The sequence below is a fragment of the Anguilla rostrata genome, chromosome 11 (genome assembly GCF_018555375.3).
Source record: "Anguilla rostrata isolate EN2019 chromosome 11, ASM1855537v3, whole genome shotgun sequence".
Taxonomy (NCBI): domain Eukaryota; kingdom Metazoa; phylum Chordata; class Actinopteri; order Anguilliformes; family Anguillidae; genus Anguilla; species Anguilla rostrata.
This window is the reverse complement of record NC_057943.1, coordinates 18813997-18839829: the sequence shown is the minus strand read 5'-3', so window position 1 is coordinate 18839829 and position 25833 is coordinate 18813997. Positions and strand designations below refer to the sequence as shown.

General features: G+C 38.7%; 1 protein-coding gene across 3 annotated transcripts in view; it reads left to right on the top strand.

Moving 5' to 3' along the window:
* Positions 1–25833, top strand: part of LOC135234189 (cadherin-4-like) — a 546833-nt gene that overhangs the window by 163984 nt on the left and 357016 nt on the right. The window lies entirely within an intron of this gene.

Genomic DNA, 25833 nt, shown 5'->3' with positions numbered 1-25833 from the left:
TTCTGCTTCAACCATCATGCCCTGGTTTGTTTTCCCATTTGTATAATTTCAGAATCGTAGAGTCGACTGCTGAATTCAAAAGGCTTTAACTTTATGGAAGTCTAATGAAGGTTATCGACAATCGCACCAGCCAGGTCTTTGCCAGTTGGAGCTGTAATTGCAGGCCAAGGATGAGCTGGACGACAATGGCAGCACAGGGCCTTTCTCCCCAGGGAGCTTCATTATCTCTAGCTGTATTAAGTTAAGTATTTAAAATGGTTAATTATGCTCAGAGCCTGACATAATTTTACTTCTTAAGTGCTACAGGATAGCAAGTGATATTCCATTGGGAGCTCTGAGCTCCATTTGAACTTTTTGTACCCCCCTCATACAACAGAAGGATTTTGAGAACCAATTTGCTGAGAATGTCCCCAGATCAGATCTGACCAGGATGCTGTGTACATATAGATGATGGGTTTACTAAGGAGGAAAGATCAGTTAGATTTGCAGCCAGGAAAATGATCATTTATAGCTTAATTGCCAGCAGATGTACCTGTACCACTGATAGTGCTGGTAAAATTGATTGTGATAAGGACAAGAACATATTTTAATTTACAGTCAGTTCAGATCAGCCTCAAGGTTATTTTTATAACAAAAAACATCTAACTCATTCATCTTAAACCCCGGGCGTGTGAATTTCAAGAGTGCTTTCAACATGTATGTGTTCTTTTACACTGGTATTTACTGCAAGTGGTTTCTATGGAAACGGTTATAAATATGAGTAATAAAGAACTGACTCTCATCTGAAGAACCAAACTCCATTTTCAAATCTGTAGAAAGTGTTTAAACTTCGGTCAGATTGTTCACAGTATGTACCTACATCATTTAAATTTTGCCAGGGGACAAAAAGTTCTATTACATTTTTTGCAACCAAAGGAAGAGATATGAAGCCATTTTCATTGTGATTCATCACTCCTGACATTCCAATTGAGTCCAAATAGAAAGCACAGTGTTTGTTGTGTTTATTCTACAGATTAAATTTAATTGAATTGTATCCTCAATTCATGGGGATTAAACAGGATTCTAATTTTTTCATAGACATTTTTGTGCCTATAAATTAGCTTGCAACATGAGTCATATACTATCAGATTGACATTTTTTTCCCACCTTAAATAATTTTTAAAAAGTATTTATTTATTTGAGGCTTGCACCTTACCTCTGCCAATATGGGCTATTGTAATGATGTACTGGTGGGGATAAGTGGGTCAGCCTGGGTCTGTAGGTCTCTGGAGTGGGTGGGGAGATGCTGCAGGGGGCAGGGATAGGGAATAGTGCCTGTGACCCCCTGAGGCAACTAGCGCCTTGGAAAGCAGCTCTGATCAGTCTTACACTCCACGATCACATACCGGCAAGGCACGGAAAGCAGTTATTGACATGCAAGGAAAAGCTTTGTGCGATGTAGGCTGTTTACTGACGGGCACTGGGTGGCAAGGGGATGCTTGATGGAGTTAAACTGAATTAACTTTATGTTTCATTACCATTTATCGATGCCCTCCAGGTCCTTGTTTTTCCCAGAACAGCTGAGGCAATGAGAGTAGGGTGATTCCAATTTTGATTCTGTCCACTGACAGATCCGAACAATCACTAGGCTTGACTCTGTACACAGTTTCCGTGCCTGGGTAAACGCAAAACAACTTATGGGAGAGTGCAGTGGTAATACTTAAGAGGTGCTACGTCCTCAAGGTGAAATCACATGGGACATTACACATCCTTTGCAGGAGTCCATGAGTCAAGATACAGTAAATGAATCAGGTTATGTTGACGTTTTTAGGAAACAAAATGAGATTATGTGTGATAAGATTTTCAGGATAAATTCTAGCTGCATATTGCAAGAAAGGTTATCTACTGGAAGCCTTTTCTGTGGAATGCAGTTTTTCTTCCTACCTCTCTTACGCCAGCACCCTTATCTAGATAATTAATAACATGAATTGGTACTTAATGACTTATAAATCAACCTTGTTAAAAAATTGAATTAAAGATTGTATCTCTATGGTTGTAATAAAACAGGTATATGTGGAGTGGAGTCTACAGTGTCAGTGGGATCTTTCAGAAAGTCTGCTTAGCTCAGTGCTTTTATTTTTAATGGAATTATTTAACACGGTGCCCCCCTGGTTTTATAAATCTTGGTTTTCAGATTATATGTACAATATTAGGAACTAGGTCCATTGAATCTGAAAGAGAATGCTCACAAATGTGGCCATATATCCCTGCACTGCACCAAATGGCATTTATAGCATTGTTCCTCAGTGTGCTTTTTTTGTCATTTTCCACAGGCGTCGGCTCTGTGAGTTGTCCAATTCAGGGTTATAATTAGCAGTATGTGTAAATTAGGCCCCTGGTTTGAATTATTAGGATGTGAGATTGAGATGAGACCACAAATCTTCTAAAATCAATGTGTGGTATGTTGAAACTGAACATGGCTTTTTTTTTTACTGTACTTGGGATTGCACAAATTTTGTGTAGAACAATTTATTGGGAACACAGACCCATTGTACTGAGGATAATGGCCTTTTTCGTGGACGAGCACAGTCATATCCGCTACACTGTGTGAGACACTATGCAATCAGGATTTCATTTTTAAAAATGTGTCCTTCTCAGTCGCAGTGCTCCTTTGAAAAGACACAATTGGAGAGGCTGCTGGGAGGCACTGTTGGGTGTATAGAATCTGGGACTGTGCCAGTGCCGACTGTCGCCTGCAGCCTCGCAGGGCAATGCACAGCTGGCTCTAGCGTCACCCAGGGTTGGGAGGCCTTTATTTTGCAGGGATAGCTGCATGTCATGGAGCAGCAACCGCTGCTTGTTCATCAGGTGCCTGCAAGTTCATCGATTCAACTGGACATAAAGTATCCAATTTGTTTCTGTGTGCCCGACATGCACACTGTAGTGTGACACGAAGCAAGGCTGAGGCTAAGAAGCAATCGATAGAAAGCACGTGCTTGTCTCCACACTCCTGAGTTGTGAAGGTAGGCTGCAATGAACGTTGCCGCATGAGCATGTTTGGGCATTCTAAATTGGGTAAAAAAGAATGAATAAAGAAAAAAACACAATTCAATGTACCTCCATCCTAGGGTGGCAAGAGTTCATTCCTTTAATCAGCAAGTTATTGTAATATTGCTTTCCGGACCTGCCCTACCTGCTGCACGGGCCGCTTAGTTTGATTGAACATTGGCTTAAAAAAGTATTGAAAACCAAACTAAAAAAAAATCGGAGCTGCTGGTAGCACCATTACTCAGAACTCCACCATGGTGAGTAGTTCCTATTCTTAGACTTTTATTCTTTTGAATACTTAAAGACTGTGAGCCAGGCCATGAGAATGTTTTTTTCCCAAATTCACTTTGTGTGTATATGGAATAATTTAGAATACCATTTTGAATAGCATTTGCCTTGCAAGATACATACATACATACAGTTGTAGTCTCAATCCTCACCTCTTTTATATGATTCCATAGTCTATCCCCTCTGATGTGACAGTTTCACTGACCATTACAGTGCAATGCTCCTGTTCTAACTGCAACTCTTCTTTCTGATAGAGAAGTTTGCATTTATGTCCTGACAAAGAATTAAGAAAATGCTGAATTACCTTGATATATGAAAGAAAACAAAATGAGTACGCTGTGTAACTAATGCACTCAATGGAAGCGCATTCCAGAAATTATTTAAAAACCTCACCTGGAAATGCTGAGCCGACAAGGATCTGACATCTAGTTTTATTTGTTTTCTGACTCTTGGTTTTAATGGTATTCCTTTTCACTTGATGTGTTGTTATACAGATCCCTTCCTGCTGACACTAAAAAGTGCACTGCAAGATAAAGTAAAAACTTAAATTACATTGCCCAAAGGAAACATTAAATTGCAGGCTTCAATCTCAAACCATTAACAATTAATCCATTAACTTTACTGATACCTTTTCCAGCAATATGTTTCTTGGAGAAACTCCATCCTGAACTTCTTGGAATGGCAGGTTGAAGAAAAAAACCAAGCCTCATACAATTTGTGTCATCGCTACCAAAAAGGGAGAAAAAAATTATCCCATTTATTTAATGGTTCCTTATTATTTCTGAATGTATAATGTGGGGTTGGAAAGCCCTGGAATCACCAGAAGAGTAATGCAGGTCATGGCTTTCAACATAGTTCTTTTTGCCATTTTTACACTGTGCCCTCATTATGAGAAAAATGTCTAGTGCACCAAGCTTCCCATCAGGCCGTGCTAACCTGGCTGCCAGCTACACAATATCCTCTTACAGATTTCATCATTTGTAACTTGTCTCTCATTGCTGTATCACACTCAACACTAATGTGAATCTGGAAAATTCCTTAGTAGGAAGTCTGATTCTCTGAACCATGCGAGGCAGCTATTATGTTCATGCTGTCATGTGGACCTTAACACTGCCATACATTATTCATATCTCTTAAAGGAGAGCTGTCTGTTAAAGCTGTCAAATGGTCTAAAATCTAAAAGTCAAACTTATGTCCAATGTATACGTAGGCATAGGGGTTTGTTGATTACTGAGCTGGGTTTGACATCTCCTATCTGTTATCTGCTGCAAGTTGTTTGTGAAAGGAACATGTGGTGGCTCACTTTCTGATGAAATATAAAGGAAAAATTGCTTCATTTTTTCTTCTTCAACCTGCTCCAGTTGAAATCTGCTCCTCTATGGCAGCTGTCTGTATTGATTAAGCTCAGTTAGTTCTTAAATCAATTGTTCTAGGGGTGTAACAATGAATTCATCGAAGTAATTCTTCTTAATAAAGTAGTTTAGATCGAATACAATCTGTATTACTGTCTGCATTATCTTAATTGGCATAATTTGGTAAAAGTATTTTTGTTTTATCAGCTCATTTGCACCTCTAAATACATGTTTTTACAAATAGCTGTGTAAAAAAATATTTTGCATCCGAAGCAGTATTTTATTCCAGCTCATTCAAACCTGAACACTTTATAGTAGAATGAGTAGAAATTACATTGAAAAGATATCAGAATTGTTTATTAATTGTGGTTTTGGTTGTACAGCATAGTCCATAAGAGCAAAAAGTGTCAATAGAAAAGGAAAGGTAAACTCTCCTCCTCTGTATGTGTAAAAGCCATCTAGACATCTTTTTGATCTGCTCCAGTGTGCTTTCAGTCTCCCCATTCCTGGCTCCACTCCTGGCTGAGCTGCCCTTAGATTCTTTGTGACCCATGAAGGCAATTCACACTGTCAGCCGTCCTCACCCACGTTTCCTTAACATTAATTGCACAATTAAAAACTCATTTTCTTGTGAGTAGTGCTGTATTAAGCACCTCTACGTTGGCCATATATGACGGCCATTACACACTTATTGATGCTTCTGTTCATTCTGGTTTCAAAGCTGAAATTGAGCTTCCGGTTTATATATATGTATATACACACATACATACATACATACAGCGCATACAGTGCTTAAGTATATGAGGAGAGATACAATTTTTGTTGTTTGGGCTCTGTACTCCAGCACATTGGATTCAAAATAAAACAATGCATATGAAGTTAAAGTACAGACTGTCAGCTTTTATTTGAGGGCATTTAAATCCATATCGGATAATCCTTGAAGGTATTACAGCCTTTTTTATACATAGTCTCCCCATTTTAGGGGACCGAAAGTAATTGAACAATAGGTTGCTGAGCTGTTTCTTGGACAGCTACAGTATGTGTATTTGCATCATTGGTTCATGCACAAGAAAACTAAGAAAATCTCTCAAGTTGATTCTTGGTGTGGAATTTCTAACTGGAGACTGTTACTGTTGGAGAACCAAAATAAGACCAAATAGGTGTCAATGGCAGTAGAGCTGGCAATCATTAGGCTAAAAAATCAGAATATATCGATTGAAGACATAGCCATTTCAGTTCCAATGTGCTGGAGACCAGAACCAAAACAACAGAAATTGTCACTGTCCCAATACTTTTGTATTTATGTATATGATACACACACACACAATCACACACACACTACATATACTGTATGCTTTATCAAACCAATGGTGTCTTTGTTTAATGTTATACATTCAATTAAACGCATTTACTGAAGATAACTGACTCACAACTATATATTTTCCAATTTAACAAATAACTGGTCTATATTCAGGTAGCTGAGCTTTTTCATAATCATCTAAATACACTCATATTCAAAAAGGTGAAAATAACAGCTTGAAAATTACAAAACCATAAGCAACAAAAACGAGGAAAATGAAAATAGTGATAAAAAAAAAAAAAGATTATTTTATTTTTTATATTACGCATTGGCCTGTTAAGAGAAAAGCAGTTCCCATGAAATTATTGTGGTAAACTCAGTTCCTGGGCCTTCCTTAGGATGTGTCTAGTTATAGAGTGGTGAATGTAGAAGTGTACCCTCTGGATCATCCAGATTAGTCTTCTCACAAATGACGCTGCAGGAATGCCAAAATTGCAGAGATGTTAGATTAATAGCCCTCGCTGGACATTTTTCATTCGCAAAAAGAGAACACAGTTATTGGTTTATCAGGCAGCATGTGGATTTAGGTGAAGAACTTTTTAAATGAAAGCACTTTCATTTTGCTGAATTTCTTTTGATTAGCCTCTGTTAATCAGGCACATTGTGGGAACAGTGCTGACACAAAGCAGTGCTGGCCTTTTTAAACCTTTCAAGGCCGTATTTACTAAAGGACTGTGGTTGCTTTTCAGATGCAGAAGCAGTCGCTACAAGGTTGCAATATCTACGTGGGATTTTCTAAATCGTCGCAATGTGTCAAAAACGCTATTAGAATGTAATTTGCAGGGATTATGTTACTCTTTGACTTGCATAGTTAAATGTGTTCATACATTTGTATACCTGGATTGAATGCCCTAAAACAGGGCGAAGATTATGTAAATTAGCCAATTAAGTATTCCGTCCAATTTGCTAAAGCACGCGACTCCCCGTTTTGCATGAGAAGTTCTGAAAGCAGGCAATAATTTGTCTGCACTGATGCAGCCGATAGCTCACACGCAAACTGCCAGAGAAGGGTGTCGGGCTGTATGCACGTCCTCAAATACCTTTCCATTGTGGGCTGCATGGGGTGGAGATGAACGAGTACGTCCTCTGATGCATAACACTCTGGGAAGGAGACGGTATAAATTTGTTGCTTCTACTTATCACTTCAAAAAAATTTTCCGACCCGATATGAAGAACGCAAATTATCAGCGAGAAGATTGTATTGAAAACGCAGTTCTGAATTTAAACAATTTAAACTGTTACTGCATATGCGTTCAGTAGGGTACATAATGAATTGTGAAGACAATTTTACCTTTAGATGCTTTGCCTTCTCCCATCACAAGTTAATCCATGTCAATTTCTTCACCCCCCACAATTTGCATATTTTGCTGGGTCAGTGTTAAGATTGTCTCTTTAGTTAGACTGCCACCTGTGTCTTTTTTACATTGCTTATGATGTATGCTGTTATTTTTTGTTATTTGTTATAATTGTCCCGCACATACTTCACAGTTGTAACATCGGATGTTCATGTTTGTTAAAATTGCACATGAACTGTTTGTTATCACCAGCAGCTTAATGTGATTTATTGTACCAGGAGCAGGAAAATAGAGCCCATTACTTTATTCTCACCTCAGTTCCCAGAAACAACCCTCTGCTCTGTTGTCCCATGCTTTTAGCTTAATATATGGAACAAAATTGTTAATTGACCCTACTATTTTCTTTGCACCTCAATATTTACAAGGACATTGGCTGATTGAAAGGTGAGCTAGGGAGGCTATGAATAAGATGATGACTTGATGATTTGGTGTGCCTGGGTGTGCTGACAGCATGACTACGCAAGATAGGACACTCACTCAGCGCGTGATTGACATTTACATGCCACTTCTCAGGATTCAATTAAATATTGAAATGATAGGCTGATGCTTTTTGCCCCTTTAAACGCAACAGTTCAGCATATACTGGAGAGTAATGCAAACAGGTCAAGGGTAGATCTTTAGAAAGATGGGAAAGGAAAGTAGATTCACATTATTGTACGTTATGATTATATTTTTTTCACTGTGCAGAGTATGAAAAGAGTAGAAACAAACAGACTCAGGCTTAACAGAAGGAACTCTTCCTTTTCCCATGCCAGCAGAGCATGCTGTTGGCTGTTACAGCGCTGAAGACGACTTCTTCTCTTCGGCGTGAACACCTTGCAAAGGTCATGTGGCGGGGAGATGCAGGCATTGCTGCTGAGCCGCTGTTTTTCGGACACAATTAGAATAAATTTAGCTCACTCTCTCGATCTCTGCCAGGCCCCTCTGATGAAGCCTGTATGGATTTTTTCCAGTGAAATATGCTGACACAGTCCTTAGTAATGGCCCCCACCTGGAAATCTCATTACCATCCTGCGCGCTGCTCTTCTGGTCCACTGGCTGCACCGAGCGGGAGCTGGCAGCTCCTCTTGCCCACCTCCCCTCTACACTTCCCAGATAGGGTTGCCCACCCCATGGCGTGGACACTGGTGTGACTCGTATGTGTTGGGGTCTCTCTGTGGGGAACGATGCAGGCTTGATTCCTCTGGTCTGAGCCTGGGCACTGCTGGCTCGGCTGCACTGCCTGAAGGCTGAGGTATTGACCGTTTCGTCTTTATTTGACAGATATTACATCTCTCATGGTTTCCAAAGGTCTGAAACATCTCTGAGCTTGTTTGCCGCCTTTCTGTTACTCAAAGGTAATTTACAATGCCTACGGTGTGTGATGGGCTTTCTCAATTCCCACTCCATTGATCTTCTGATGTAGCTCCGTCCAAGACCTCTGACCCTGAGCTGTGTTTCATTTCTCATGTCCTCTCCTCCCAGTTGCCACAGAGAAGAATATAGAAGCACAATCAAATAGGAACAAAGACGGTTATTGGCAAAAGTGAACAGTGATTATGTCAGGAACATTTTATTGAATCACTGCCAATCTTTGAATGTATTTTGCTGAATGGCTGTCTGTTGAGCCTCTCTACATATACTGGGGTTCTGAGATGCTCAGTCCTTTAAAAGGTTTGGAATCATAGCCATACACAAGGGAATAAGACAAAGCAAAAATTGTATAAAGAATAGCATGCATAGTAGCTCTGTTCCTGGAAATGTTTACTCTTGTTTGCAAGTGAATATATTGGTCTGTATGTATCATAAGGCAATCAAGGTGAAATATTAACGGTCCTACTTTTTATTATCCGGTATGTTAAACCAATAATTTACAGTGAAAGGTGTCTAAGACAAGGCATTGTCAGGTTAAAATTAGCATCCATAAAACATAATGTAAAATAAATATCTCCCAATACATCATCAGTGGTGACTTTAAGCTCTTGTTAATGTTAAACTTTGATACTCTTTCACTCTTTGGTTTATATTGCCTCTATACTACAGTTATTGACGGATAAAACATCCAGTATAGTTTCTGTGGAACTCAGTTATTCATAAGATTTGAATGAAACCAGCAGAGTAGAATTTGCAGGGCTGTGGCAAACGTAGGAAACTATATTGAAACATCTCATCGGTGGACAACTGGTTATTGAGCGAACCTATTTTCTTCCTATTTCTCATTTTATTTTAATACCCCAATCCAAGAATATTATTTCCTCTGAGATTCCCACCCACTGGGCACCTCCAAGTGCTCCAAGAACAATGTTTGCTTTAACACACTTTAACTATTTTTTATGCATATAGATTCAGCTCTATCTGGCTACTGTAATAGCATGGCAGCCATGTGAAGGGCATATCTGAGCTTCTTGTTTTGGGAAAAGACAGGATCGTTTTGCTGACGCTGGAGGTGAGTCGATCACAAAGGGCTGCAGTTCTGCAACTCAGCAGAGGTTTAAGTAGGTGAATGGGCTCAGTCCTGGGCGGAAGGGGGTGGGGGTGGTGCTGTCTACTGTACATGAGCTGACCTATTGATGGAGTAAACCATCAACCTGTGCTTAATACCTTCGTCTCTTGCGGGATTCACCCCACTGCCATGTCTAACAGACTGCTTCTAAAGTGGGGAGAAGTAGGCATCTACTCAATCTGGAAGCACTCCAGAATAAAGTCTGATTGTGGAGAAACTTTTCCCCAGTCTTGTTGTCTGGCTACTTGTAAGCTCTGTAATTCATGAATGTTTATTTAGCAGTTTTGCCAGTTGCCACAAAAAATATTTTTGAAGATATTTTAGAACCTTTTTGATACCTTCTCAGAGAGTTGTGGTTATGATAGGGATTGTTCTACAAAGAATAGACTGTACAACAGCCTAACTGCAAAGGCTGCATGCTTCACAACTGTATGAGAAGTATTTACATACATTTTATTTTACAGAAGACAGCATGTATTGCATTTGACCCACAGGCCATGAGGAGTAACCACAACCTTCTCTGAATACATAGATTTATTTTCATCTCCGATTGGAATGAACATTAGATCTGGATGTAATATCGAAACAAGTTCTAAATGATGGTTTATGCAGATCACACAATTCACTATTTTCAGTGTATCTCCTGATTACTGATAAAGATTTCAAGCATGGAAAAACATTACCTGTAAAAGTTCACATTACTGTGGTTATATAACTATTAGAATACACATGAATTTTTAAAAATGTTTAATTCATAAAATGAAGTAATGATACATTACAAAAAAGTATGTACCCTTCTACGCTTATTGACATGAGGTGATAGTTTCATTTCTCATAATTTGTAATACAAATAGAAGGATATACAAGTTATTTTCATTTTTCTGCAATCCTGAACCGTACTCTGCAAAAATTTAATCTCTTATCTGTATTTCCCATGATGGATTTACAGATTTTTTTTCCTGCAATGCATTTCAATTTATTATTATGTTTTGTCAGATGAAAAAGTGCTTTCCCTCAAATTGCTGAGCCATACTGTAAATAGATTTTCATTTTTGGAGCTATATGAACTAGCATGCACTTGCTGTGCAATACACCGTGCGTCTTTTTGACTTGCCGAATAGTCTTTGGTTGAAGTGCCTGTGAAGTTGTGGACAGGTGTTGGACAGCGTTTTTCCAGAGGTACATAATGCTGTTTCCAAGGGAAACGAGTTAAATCACCAATGATTTGGGGAACTGAGCACCATTCAATGTAATACCTATGGTCAGCACAAGAAAAGAGCCACTGTTCACTCAGTCATGATCCCTTCTCCATCTTAGTCTGTGATTTATGACATGGATGGATCTCATTTTTAGGAACCTCATGTTCACTAGAAACACGAACCTATTACAACATTTAGTAAGAGTTTGAAATATTAATGCATTTGAAATATCTTTGGTAGTGATATGTCGATCTAATGTACAGCAATATACTTTTTACCAACATTTGTGGAACATTTAGCCCTCATAATTCATCATTCTGCCTTCTTGGATAGTCTAAACAACAATGCTGGCAGTGTGGGAGGGAATTCTTCATGATTATTTATGTATTTATTTTTGTAAAATGTGGTTTGAATTGTATATTTCACACTTTCACAACTGATAGAAATGCTAGTAAAATGTGTGTGTATGCACTTTTGGCACCCCAGCTTAACTACATGGCTAAGTTATCGCTCTTTGGGTGCCTGTGTTATCTGTTGTTTTTCCTTTCACAAGGTAGTCGACAAGCAGAGCAGCAGTCTCTTAACCCTTATGGTTCCCTCTCAAGAGGAAACTCCTATGCTGATGAGACAGTACAGCAAATTAGCACAGGGCTCTCTGCGTTGTGAAGGCTCATTAGAGCTCGCTGCTCTGTCTTGTTACCTCACCCCCTTTGACATGTTATAGCTGTACTGTCTGGAGTGACTCAGTGGAACCTCCCCATGGAGACTTGCATCTCCAGCCCTGCAGCAAGAGCCAAGTGTTTCTGTGCGTTTCCAGGCCCTCTCAGGGCTGTGTGACCTTATGTCTTCAGTTATTTACTGGCCACATACAACAACAGTGTCTCAAAGTCGAACCAAAATGAGACCTTGGTTGTGTGTAGTATGAACTCTTTGTGTATGTGTGTGTGCACCTGTATTTGTGTGCATGTGTGCTTTTATTTATTTATTTGTGTTATTTCAGTCAGTTACACAGTGGATATTTACCTGTGCCATTTGAGGATATTCTTACTTTAATAGACCTTTTCTCTATCTCTTGCGCGTTTCAGACCGTATCACATTTAAGCCTTGATTATTATTGTCATTATTATTCTTTTTAACAGTCAATAGGTGAAGGAGCAATCCCAGTGCATACAGTAACTCTGGAGTAGACCACAGATGAAGTGGCGAAGCTATAAACCCGTAAAGCTATTCAAACACGCCTCAAACCTACCTATACTGAAAAAATGGGTGGCGTTTCATTTCCTCATATAATGATATTCCCCAATATTCATGGAAGATTTATGCTCTTTGTTTTCTTACTTCGACTTGTATGCAGACACAATTGTATATTTTTGGTCCTTGCCATACTGTTTTTTATCTTTGCCATAGATTTTCCTCAAGGTGTCTCTGCAAAACCGGAAATGGTATCTTCCAAGGTAGGAAGTGGATTTGATGGCCACTCCAAGTGGCAAGTACAAAGCTGTCAAAGCACTTTGATGGCACTCAATCAGGCTCTGTCAATCTGTCAGCTTATTTTCTGCTGGCTCTTGAAGAAATGGGCTTAAGACACCACAGAACAGGCAAGCCTGTGGATGCGCATGGGATTTCAGAGAATGCCGATTCCACTCTTCTCTGACGCTGGGGTCTCCCACTTCCACATTGTGCAGTGCAGTGGACAGGTTTATGGACAGGTTTCACAGTAGGATTCAGCTTCAGAACCTGAAGTGAACAATTAATTGAGTTTGCTGCAAATAAAAGAAAAAGAGAAACTACATATAACTTCACGTTTCCTCAACTTTTTATATACCACTGGCCTGATATGGCACAGGTAAATATTTCCAAGTTTCAAAAGGGATTGTGAAAAAAGTATCTCCGATCGATTCAGTGCCCCCCTCTTATTAATATCAAGCATATCTAAAGCAGAGGCCTGGGCATCCATTCACAGATAGCACTTATCACGTTGTGTTCTTAATTGGCTTTTCTGTTTGAAGGATACTCCAAATGAAGTGTCAGCGCGCTAATGGGCTTAAAGGATTAAAAATTCAACTTAAAATGCCACAGCACAGCGGGAAGAAATCCACAGATCCATGTTTATATTTCTTTCTTTTAAAGATGTTAATGGAAATGAAATTACGCGTACCAGCATCTGTGTGTGCGCACAGCCAACCGTAAGAAGAAAAAAAAGTTAGAGCATACTTTTGGTCGCCTTAGCTTAAATGTTCGAGTGAACTGCACACGAGGGATTCCATTTAAAAATGGCAAATAAGTAAGTAAGTAAATAAATAAATAAATAAATAAAGCTGACAAAGCTAATTACAAAGAGGGAGGGTGAATGAAGGCTCTTCTCGTGCTGTCAGCTGGGTATCAGGGTTACTTGTGATTAAAACCACTCTCCTCAGCTGTCACCAGCTTTCAAACATGTCCCTATCTCTCTGAAATGTTGCTACAGGCACACAGCTTAAGCCCCTCTGATGTGCAAAACAGTTGGTTTATTTTGATTTTTCGCTGAGTTTTTTTTGGCCACAAAGCTTTCCACAAGTATATAAATGTTTACATAATATTTATATGAACGACCTCACAGCCACTGAAAAACAAAATAAAAAGGATGTTTTTTTGTTTGTATAAACAGTCTATGGAATGAACAGAATCTAACCGGACACTGTAGGAATTTAGAAATCTCATCTGGACGAATTTCCAAGAAGAAATGTCTGGGAAAAAGAGGACATCTGATCAGCCTAGTCAAAACTCAAAAATTCATTTTAAGCTTAACTTGATAAGCTCAACGTTGTGTCAGTAAAATGTCACTAGCTGAACTCATTTTACAGCACATGCTAACTGCAGGCTACTGTAAGCATAGCTAACAACAAGTCAATAGTAACTGTACCTAGGGCTTGCTACAGCTCGCTAGCTTTTTGGGAAATTTTATGTGTGATCAAGATCAAGACAGGGCAAATAACCAGATAAGTTACAGTATAGAATGAGACCAGAATTTGGGATGATTCTATTCTCTACCAGTTACCCTCTTCTTTCTCTATGTCTAAATAAAAGTTTAAAATGTGATTGAAATTGGAACTGAAATTGTGAAAAAAGAAGCATCATAATTCATAATTTTAGAATTAGTCCCTGATTCATGCATTTCTTTCCACACACCTTTGCATCATAGTGGGCATGCATTGACTAATGCTGCATTGAATAACCATGAAAATGTACTTCTAGACAGGAAGTTAATATATAGGGTACTTGCTACCTCCATTTACGCAGAATGCACGTTATTTGTACCTGCTGCCATCAATTTATATATTAGGATCAAAGGTACTACAATAGAGTTCTAATACAGGGGTACTGAGGAGCCCTTTCAGAACTGTTAACTACATAATTACATTCATTTTGTGGCTTAATGGATGCATGTAATCGTGGGCTTGAGGTACTCAGCATTGTACCTTCTAGACTCTACCTTCTAGATTATTCATGTTCAGGCTGTTATAATTGATCAAACTGTGCAATGGAGCTCAGGTGGAATAAAACCCAAAGAGTATTCAATAACCAGGGATGCCTGCCCCTCTTTCTAGTGCAAAATGGGTCTTCTGAAATCTAAGCACATCCTTAGAAACAAAGAAATGTTACTGCAGTCTGTTAACTGTCAATTGAAGCAAGGCAGTCGAGATGGAGATCTGCTGTTAAGATACAAAATAGTTGGTCAATGATCCTGCCGCTAGAGGACTCCAGTGGTGTCCAGTTGTAAAATGCTAGCATTCTGACTGCCGCCACTGATGGTGACCCAACAGATGCTTTGTTGCTAAGGCCATTTTCCCTTGCTTTAGAATTGGCTACGGCAGAAAGTTATGTTTATGATTGGCCATTTAAAAGTTATTGCCTGAGCATGCATGCTTGCTGTTTTTCTTTACAGTCATAAACAATACCACCGTAAAGAATTGTGTGTGCTGAGTGTGCATGATGTACACTTACATGTATTGCAAAGAAACGCCTGAGTTGTGGTGTCAATTCCCCAGAGCAGTCCATGTAGTAAATTGACATGAGGTGGTCTTTCAGACATACTGCTGGTGAAGAAAAGAGAGAGGGAGAGGGAGAGGCACTGGCTACAGCTTTGGTCTCCATTCTGAGATACTGATGGTGTTTTATACAGGATGATGTTTACTGAGTGTAAAAAAAAAATCAAGCAGAGGATTCAGTTTATATAAACCTTCCTTTAGATGCAAGAGGAATTGTTTTCTGTTTTGTCAATTTATACCAAATTAACTTGATTTGCTTTCTATGTTTGCTGCAATTTAATATTACCTTGCGTCGGGGTAAACGGGATCAGAGGACTTAATTACCTATATCCATCACTCTGATGCCAAACTGGTGCTAAATGAATAAACATGCGCATATGGCAAGCCATACCTTGGGGGAGATATGTATGTTTTCAGTTTATACAATTTAGTTGAGCTCTAATAAAATATTCACCAATTTATTCCTAGACAGTGCCAACTGCACCATATGGTCATTGTTATATTCCCCGTTGATTTATATGGCCTGAATAATGTATCCCAGATCTTGTTCTTGTTTTTAAGTGTAGCTTAATTTTATGGACAGTATAATTTTCCTTTCAGGTTTAATTTTAGTAGGTATTGGCAATAGCTCTGGCTCACCATTTCTGTATCCCTGCTGCGGTGCTGTACTTGACTGGGAAGATAACATAATGAAAGAGATTTCTGCATGTTCTGAAAGTACTGTCAGTTACCGGCCTGGTCATAAACCTTTGTTAGGTCTCACAAGATCTATATCATTTCATCTTTTGACAATGTATGAACATATGAGCTATCATCAACACGTGTGAGACTGTACATGTAACAGCAATAGTACAAGCACTGTTAGATAACCGTTTGCATGATAACAGATTGACACCTGGGGTACGTGACTTCCTGTTGTTGAAAATGTTAAAATGACTCATTTACCATTCCCAGCCATTAAAATATTGTTTATTGTATCTATACGAGATGTAGTCATCCTGGTCCCCCTGTTCCTGTGACTTCTTACACACCTGTTCATATACCTAGTGACCTACAGATGTACTGTTGATATTTATAGACACAACAATCACAAACAAGCTTCTTAATGTGGTTAAGCACATGGATATGTTCAGATAAAAATGCAAATCTGATGTTCCCAGACTTACAAACCCTCAGAGAGGTAAGAACACTCATTGACAATACTGAAAAAACACCCTGAAGCAATTATACCAATTTGATTGTCTCACTGTACTACACTTCATCTAGGTTGACAGGCCACATCTGTGGAGGGGACTCTGCTTTGATGAAATGTGGAACCAACAACACGGGTTGCATGTATCAGGAGAGCACTGAGGACACATTAAGTTTCAGTAGGAGCTGCAATTCAGCCAGAAGATGGTTTCTTTCCTGAGCTGTTTTTGCCCTGTTTTCCATTGGGAAGTGAATGTTTATTGAGATTTTATGAGCATATGATAGAGGAAGCTTTTCAGATATGTCCTACTTAAATAGTTGTAGGGAGGAATATAGTTATTCTCTGCCTGGAAATGCTGTGTGCGTGTACGTGTGTGTGTGTCACCCTCATATCCTTAAAAGCCTAAAATGTCACTGGCTCACAGTCCACAAATTATATGGCAATCTGTGCTTCACTCTTCATTAGCAGCAACGTGAAGATGGGCTGCATGTGAGCATGACCTCAGCATGTCTGGAAGGATGAAGGGAAATGGTATTTAGCTTCCAGTTGCACTCATAAGTCATGCCTAGGGTATTAATGATTACCGACGTCTGATGTCTATTTTATCTCAGTGTGTGCTCCCCAGCCGGGTCGTCCCTGCATCCCTCTCCAGCCTCTTCTGTTCTCTTGGCACCACAATTCTCATTAAGGAAGGCACAGGAGGCAGGAGCCCTCAATCCATGTTTTCTGTCCTACATATTTTTTTAGGACTCACAGGCTCTGACAGTTACTGGAAGTAACCAGTCTGTCAAAGTGTTTCTCCCCAGACTTTCTCTCCATATCTGGCCAATGTTCATGCTTTCCGATTGGCCAGTGATCCTACAAAGAATGTACCAGGTCTAGAGTAGTTTGTATTTTTTCTGTCTGCCAGGTGTTTCTTTGTGAGACCCTCCTACCAGCTCAATAGTGGCACCCCAACTGGGATTTGCCTGGGGCCTTTTGTGTGGAGGGGGGTAAATGTGAATGTTGGCTGCTGGTTTTTTAAATGTTAAAAACAGTTTAAAATCAACAGAAATGCATGACATTGAGAATACAAATACAAGAATACTGGAATATAATTTAAAAAATGATGCCCTATAAGTTCTTGCTTCACACTTGTCACAACAAATAGAAGGACCTTTATCAAATGTGTTAGCTGTATTTGTCACATACACTTGTTTAATGATTGAGTTTCATTAAATTACCGAACGCCTACAGATATTCCTTTCAGGTCAATTACCTCATTTATGTATTTTTATGTCCACGTCTTCACTATATTAGCTTGGGATTCTACACATTGTGTCACTTCCGATTAGTCAAACTGGATCCCATATAGAAATCAACATGCTATCCCACCTGTATGGGTGCGACAAGTCCAACTTTGTATGCATGGTTAGGGAGTGCACTAAACAAGGGCAGAAATGCAAGGTTTACTTAATTCTTTCATGTATGGGTCCTCCAGTGCAGAATTCTCTTTTCCATACAGGATATGGGGATGGGGATTGGGGAATGGGTTTCTGAGGACAGTTGGGGGGATGTGGGGGACTGGGTGGTGCTTGGTCATGCTCCTACCTCTGAGGCCAGCTCAGATGACACCGCATTCAAAATCTCTTCCCTGTGGAATATTTTTAATATGTCGACAGCCAATAACACGTGCTGTTTTGCTATGAATTATAGTTCTGTTGTTGCCAAAGTGTGGGGAGATGAACCGTGTATGCAAAGGCCAGATAAGGCCAGATTTACACCTTTCACTGCCAGACTGCAACTCGTGAAGCCAGCTCTTAAATTAAATGGAAATTGAGTTCTGGAGAGCTAATAAAAAAGCAGCAACCTCTGAAAAATGCCAGCTCCTTTCTCAGTTTAATGCATACTTTATGAAATAATTTTCACAAGCTACCTCTGTTTATGTAGTCCACATTCTGTTCTTAAGATTTTTGCTTCAAATCTGTATGTAATTTGTTAACACATTTTTTTGTTTTTGCACATTTCTGAGTAAAACATGGCAACTGAAGTTGCATGACTACAAGCAAAATGGAGTTGCAACTCAAAGATTCCCACTTGGGGCATTGCTGTTGTTTAAGTGAGCAAGGAGCTTAACCTGAATTGCTTCCGCAGAAATATCTAGCTGTATAAATGGATTGTATGTACAAATAATAAATTGATATTTGATTATTGATAAAAGTGATTTATGATGATTTATAATGATCTATATAGACCCACAATTGCGAAGCCAAACCCAACACTTTTGGAATACTTGGCTAATCGTGCCTTAGGGTGTCTTTAGGGACAGTGCACATGAGGAGCAGATACATTTGCGGGGAGCGATTAATGGCTGATGTTTGCGCATGAAACCTGCAGGTGGTGTGCCTTTAATGAAATTGCTAGTGTGTTCCTTTATGCAAATCACAGGCAATGAACAGGCATGTGCATTTAATATACAAACTGTTGGCCAAACAACAAACAATGCATCCTCTGATACACCTCGGATATGCACAAAATCGAAGGTCTGTGCATGTTTCATGAATCCCACGTTGGTTTTCCATGGGAACTTCTATTAAGAAACAAAGTAAAAACAATTTAAGAAAAGTTTTGTGAATGAAGCCCATTGGCTGTTGTAACTTTTGGCCAACATTAAGATAGGTGAGTGGTTGAGTTGGCTGAAATTGCTGCCTCGTGATTTGTCATAAGAAGCAACCAACCTGGTTTTTGGGATAAAGATATGAACCTGACAAGTAAGGCTCCTTAGTCAATGGCACAACATATGTATCTTACGGATCGGATCATACACAAACACGCTTCTTATTTTTTATTTCTGGAGAGCTATTCACAGCTCAGCACAGCCACTTCTTTTTCGTAGGTGAACTCATGCTGAGCAAGAGCAGGAGTTTGAGAAAAGAATACCCCTGAATGATTTGTGATAGGAAACTTTTTCACTGATAAACTGATGGAGAAAATACAGCTTTGCAGTGTCAAGTCTATTTTTATTTATTTTTTTCAGAGCAACTCAGGACTCTGAATCTGCATTTTGCATTTTTCTTATGTGTTTTTTTTTCATGTTCTTAGAAATAAACAGTCTTAAATATTGTAATATGGAGGAAACCAATGCAGACTGCTCTATCTATGAGAAAACAGAGGCCTACAGTTGAGGTGACAACCGTGTCCCCATCTTAGATTGAGACATACTCTCCTTTTGTTTATGATTTATTTTCACTTTCTCTTCATACAAGTCACCTGCACTAGGTCAGGTAGGCCCATACACATGGATGTTATATTACAGAGCCTGCCCGTCCCTTAAAATACTGTGCTAAAATTCAGTTTAACTATCTTTGTGACACAAAGAGAATACATATTTGCCTTGTCTGGTGGTGTGCCATAGTTAATATTATATTTATAGCCTTCTTGAGATATTATAAATGTAAAAATATGTGAGGATTGATATGTAAAAACCTTTTTTTTAACAAAAGTAGAAGGAAGAATATTTTAAGAGTACAGGGAAATATTTTTAAACACATAATAATTCCTGTAACAGGCATTTGCAAGGTAATGATTAGGTGGTACTTGTGTATTTCCATCTAGACCAATAAAGCCAGATAACAGAATGTGCAGAAGTGGCAGCAGTATCCCAATATCATTAAACTTAATTTAATACTTGATTTTTTTATTTATTACTTTTTTCTTTTTTTAACATGTGGCTTCATTTAGATATTTCATTCATAAGGTCGTACTTCATGTGTCCCATATAAACTGGCTGCTGCCCTGTATTTCCTGGCTGGAGATCTAATGAAGTTCTCAGAACCCCAGAGCTCTGTCTTTGGATCTTTTTGTTGTTGTTGTTAATTAATTTCCTCCCTAAAGCTTACAATGTGTCCTGTAATATGCCCAATGCTTGTGGGCTTATTTTTATTTCATACTTTTTCTGTCCAGAGTACAAGTACATCAAGACTACCATCTGAATCTTTTTTTCAACTCATGGTTCTTATGGTTTTATTATCAGTGATAAAACACAAATGAAGTACATGAATTATTTCTGTGTAATAATACAGGCTGTTGCTGTTCACATGCAATGCTTACAGTCACAGTATAGAGGCCGTATAATACAGGTGCATAGTTTATGAGGCCCCAAGGGTTTTTCTATGTACCTGCAGTTCATAAAAAGTAATGGATTGACAAACATGTTGCTTGAAAATTTGCCACTCTCCAGTACAGTTCTGAATGGCTGAGCTAATGGTTCAGCTAAACAGCAAACTTGATAGAATGACCAGGGCCATCTGGTCTGAGGCACACGTGGAGAAGGGTAGGCTTAAATGCTCATTCTTTCCTCTCTGTTTCCCTTCTGGAAGCTAGGGGGAAAATAAAACAAACAATGCTGACTGAGAATTGTGCAGCTAGAATTTAGAGTTGCACAACTGGCAGCACAAATTTAAGGGTACGTATGTTATGTGCTGGCCTGTGGACACTTCCTTTAAGGTGATGTGGCAGTGGGCATACTCTTGTCAAAAGTGCTGACAGGATCACAGTAATTGATCTGATCTGGTAATTGCTTAACTGGGCTGAAAAGACTATAGGTTTTCATTTGGTCACCTGAGGAACAATGCTGGATTTGTTAGTACTTTGTGTGAGGCTTGCCACTGTCCATTTAATTTCTCAAGTGAGACATAAGTAACTGCCATGAGAAAAGCATCAAACAGGTTTTTCAACCAACCACACAAGAATTCCACCAGTAATTTACATATTATTTGGATAATGTATGACAAAAAGGGCCAAAAACCATTTTTTAAAAATATTAATTATTCCTAAATGATTCTCACCCTTGATAAATATGATCAAAGAAGGCTGTATACAATAAATACTACAAGTTATAAGCTATATGGTACTGTATGCTCAAAACCTTGGGAAACGTCATAGTTATTCATGTCCCAAATATTTTTTAATTTAATTTTTAAAAATTCTCATGCAGAAACATGCTGCTTTTAAAAGTTCTCTTTAGCATGTCAATCTTAGAAAATAATGTTGTGGCCTCCTATGGCATCCTGTTTCACTGGGGCATAAAAACACACTTGTAAAATCCCTGTATAATCCATCACCATAGGGAAACTGTCAGAAGAACAGTCAAACAAATTGTTGTTGACCTCCATGGGTCATGAGATGGTTACTAACAAGTAAGTAAAAAAGAAAACGATTTTCAGGTCAATAATTAAGATGTTTAACACCACTATAACAGTGATATACCTGCCAGGTAGAGGACACAAGTGCATCCTACCCCCCCTCACAGTGAGGTAGACGGTTGGGAGGGAAAACAAATCAAAGGGACATATTTCAAGCTCTAAAAATTTTGGGTGCACTTTGGGGACACAAAGTCTCCAAATTTATTTGAAATAATATTAATTATATAATATGTCAAATATTTTGGATTGTTTTGTTTTTTATTACCCTACATGGTATAATACATTAAAGAAACTGACCTACCAAATCTTTGAAAGGGTTCTGCAATTCTTTTTTTTTTTTTTTACATCTACATGAGTCATACTAGCACTGATCTACTAGCACTGAAATATGCCCATTGACTTTGATGATTCATTGTAATAGTAGATTTAATTTTAAAGCACTTTTATTTTTTCTTCTTTGAAAATATTTGGTGGGAATTACATATGAACCACATACTGACATTTCAGTATACATAAAGAGATTTAAAATTGAAACATAAGATTTGTTTTAAATGACTGTTTTGGGTTGTTTCAGCATTGAGCTTAATAGATTCCATTTTCTCAGCAGTTATCAATGGCTTCTATTTTGTGTCTCTAAAGTTCGTGTTCACATTCAAAGCCATCCCTGAGGTGAGAGAACAATATACTGTTATTACCTTTTGTTGTTCAATTCGCCGCTTTTATTCCATCTCGGGACATTTTTGGGAACTTGCTGCGCTCCGAATGCGATGGACTGACTGCTGTATGTAGTACAGCTCATATACTGTAAGCTGCCTCAGCCATATCATTGGTAATGAGCTCTGAGCCGTTGAGCCAACCAGGCCCAAACACGACACAACGCTAATGCCAAAAAAAGATGGAAAAAACACAAATACACAAGCACAAATTAACTGGAAAATGTTCATTCTTTAACAGACCTGGAGAACTGGTTTAAACATGATGAAGGCATTCTTGCTTCTACATATGCATATGCAGGACATATTATATTTGTACAATGTACATATGCAAGTTTTGTTTTTAACACTATAACAAACATAAATAAATAATAGTTGCTATTATAGTTATTATCATTTTTGTCATTACTTTCCCTGCCCAAATGGCACTCTAAATTCAATTAGAGTATATTATCACATACTACTGATAACCTGATAACTATGTTTTGGTGCTAGGCAGGATACCTGCATCTCGGTGTCCATGCCTGTCACCAACACTCCCCTCAGTGGTCGGGTAATTACCGGTTAAGCCACTGAGAGCAAATATGAACACATTCAATACCTATCGCTGAACACAAGATGACATGCTGGCTAAGGCAAATAAACACGAACGTGTTTACCACAAAAGACATAACCAAAAGATTCCGTACGGTAATGACTGTGGGTTAACGGTGTAGCAGATTATCGCTTTAGCAGATTCTCCCCAGCTGTTTCTTTGGACTTCCCTTAAGTGCAATCCTGAGCAAGTCTTCAACATTACACGCTTCCCTCAATTTTCCCAAATATGGCCTGGTTAGAAATAGAACTTCTCTCCCCACATTCACTATATTGTCCCCAGTCATTGGGCAAATGTTCATAATGTATTTATTTCATTAAAGGCCATATGTCCCTGGGTCATCTATCTTGAGTTGACCTGGAATGCCATGTGGAGGTGCTGTGGCACTACATGTTGCGCAGTGAATTCCAAGAGGGTAATCTGTTTGGAAGATTGTTTCACCCCCAATAAATGCATTGACAAAAATGGTCCCGTGCAGATTTAAGGTCCCTATGTCCTGCTGTATTATTCATCCAGCCACTGTTTTTGGCCTCCCTTGTCCGGCATCTTGCCCTTCCAGCTGTGGCATTTTACAGCTCCACTTGTGCTCAGCAGGAATTTCAGAGAAAAGGAAAAATTCTATACTTTAAAAAAAAAATTTTTTTACCTTACACTACACAGATTAAAAGTAAATGTGCATATTATTCAGTGTACACTGCAATTTAGGTTATTACAAGCTAAATCAACAACTCTGAACATAATGATGGTGGCAGAGGATAGTTAGACTCATTCACAGGCTGACATTTGTAACTGATGAGGACAGAATAGCTGAAATCAGTGATGGCCGACAAGCATAATGGCCTCTGAAAGAGGCTGCCGTTGCTATTATTTAAATCCTTCATACTGTAGGTAATGGCGTATCCATTACAATACAACTCATGTCCCTTTCAAAAATAAGCTGAGCAGAAAGCAACAGCACTCATTATTTTCATAATGATAAGCGTTTCATAAATAATTTCACTATCCAAACTATTGGTATGATTTGGGAAAAACATTAAGGCTTCGATACGTTTTTAAGTATTAAAACAAATATCTTACGGTGGTTCACATCTCAGTAGCCTGCCACTGTGATCTTAAATTTGGTTGATTGATAGAAATAATATACCATATGCTTGTATACACACACACACACACACACACCCAAGCAGGTCAATAAATTATTTTTCCACAGGAAGGAGATATTTGCATTGGTATCAGAATGTTTTTGACCTCGAGCCATGTCTGCACAGACATGCATGCCTCGCCATGCTGGAGGTGCATTGATTGATAACGATACTGCGTATTCAGTATTCATTTTGTGCTCTGCCCGCTCTCCGCATTGAAGGCAGGTGGACCATGTAGAAGGCAGGCAGAAACACTCTTCATGGCCGTTTCCTGCTCTGAATGTGAACAGCATTCTCTGTCTTAACCTGCTCCACCCATACAGTATGGTGATCAAAGGACGAAATTGTACATTTCATTATATGAAATAAAAATTGAAATAACAGTATACAGTATATATCTTACTACAGTTTTTTTTACAGTGCTATCTTTAAAAGTACAGTAGTATATTTGTAAAGGCTAATTGCATTTCATTACAGGCATTTATCATTTAGCTCTTATCCAGAGCGACTTACACAACTTTTTTTTACATAGCATTTTACATTGTATCAAATTATACAGCTGGATACATACTGGAGCAATGCAGGTTAAGTACCTTGCTCAACCCTACAATGGCAGTGTCTTACCGGGGAATCGAACCTGTGATATTTAGGTTACAAGACCAACTCCTATACTATACTACCCACTAGAGTACACTGCTGCCCCAACTGCCGCCACTGCCGCCATTCAACTGAATGGAATGACGGAATTGTACGAAGCAAATGCACACAGAAATGACAACTAATGTAATGTCAGTGAACACACTTATGCTAATTTTAGATACATCTCTGAATCAAGTTCAGTAGTTGAAGTACTATACAATGAACAAAACCTGTGCCATTTTTAAAGAATGAGAATAACAATAAATGCGGCATCTGAAACATATCAGCCACAGGGAAGCTCAGCCAGCTCAGATAAAACATAAAACATGAGTGTTAAAGCAAATCTTTCCAGTGTTAAATTAAATTCTTTCATGTTCTGATGCATTCAAGTAAGCCTCGCCTGTTCACATTTGCTTTCTGTCTCCTTGATTATCATGAGTTTTTCCCTGTCTTTGAGAAGTTTTGAGAGTGTAGACTGGGGATGTTCAGTGGCTTTACTTTTTACTATGCCAGAGGACACCCAAATTTTGAACAAAACTGCCTTTTATTATTTCATTTATTATGCTGAAAAGAAGATGAAAAATAAGTATTTGGCATTAGTAGATTTTGCATTCTATGAATATTTTATGTTCTTGGAACTCATTCTTGGAAATGGAATGCTTTATTACAGGCAAGTTGTTTAAACAGCGCTTGAATGAGCACAATTCTCTCCTAAATATGTGTTATTACTAAGTCAGCCTACATGGTTACAAGCACTATGCACTGTAAAATAGTAATGCAAGCTGAAATCCATGAATAAAGTACCAACGAAGATTATCTAAAACCATGTTTGAGGGTGAAGATCAGAGGCTAGAAATAGTGCACGTTGATCAACGTGACAGAATCAGCATCATTAGGACAAATAAAGACCAGTGAAGTGGTATAATTTTGTGGTCATCCTGTCATCCTGGAAGAGACCACTCCCATCAGGATAGAAATGTTTCATCATAGGACAAAGGTGATCGCTCAGAATAACTTTGCATTGACCCTTCCCTGGACCCAAACCATGCCCCCCACAGCATGACCCCTACAGTGAGGGGTCATGCATTCAGACCTGTACCATTCTCTTGACACCACACACACACTCACTATTTACGGATGTATTTCCCATAGATCTAAATGGAGATTTCACTTTAGTCACTGTTCCTATTGAAACTCTAGCCAGTTGACCAGTCTTTTTGACTGAAGCTCCTGCCATCCGTGCCACAAGAATGAACCCGGTTTCAAAGTCACTTAGAT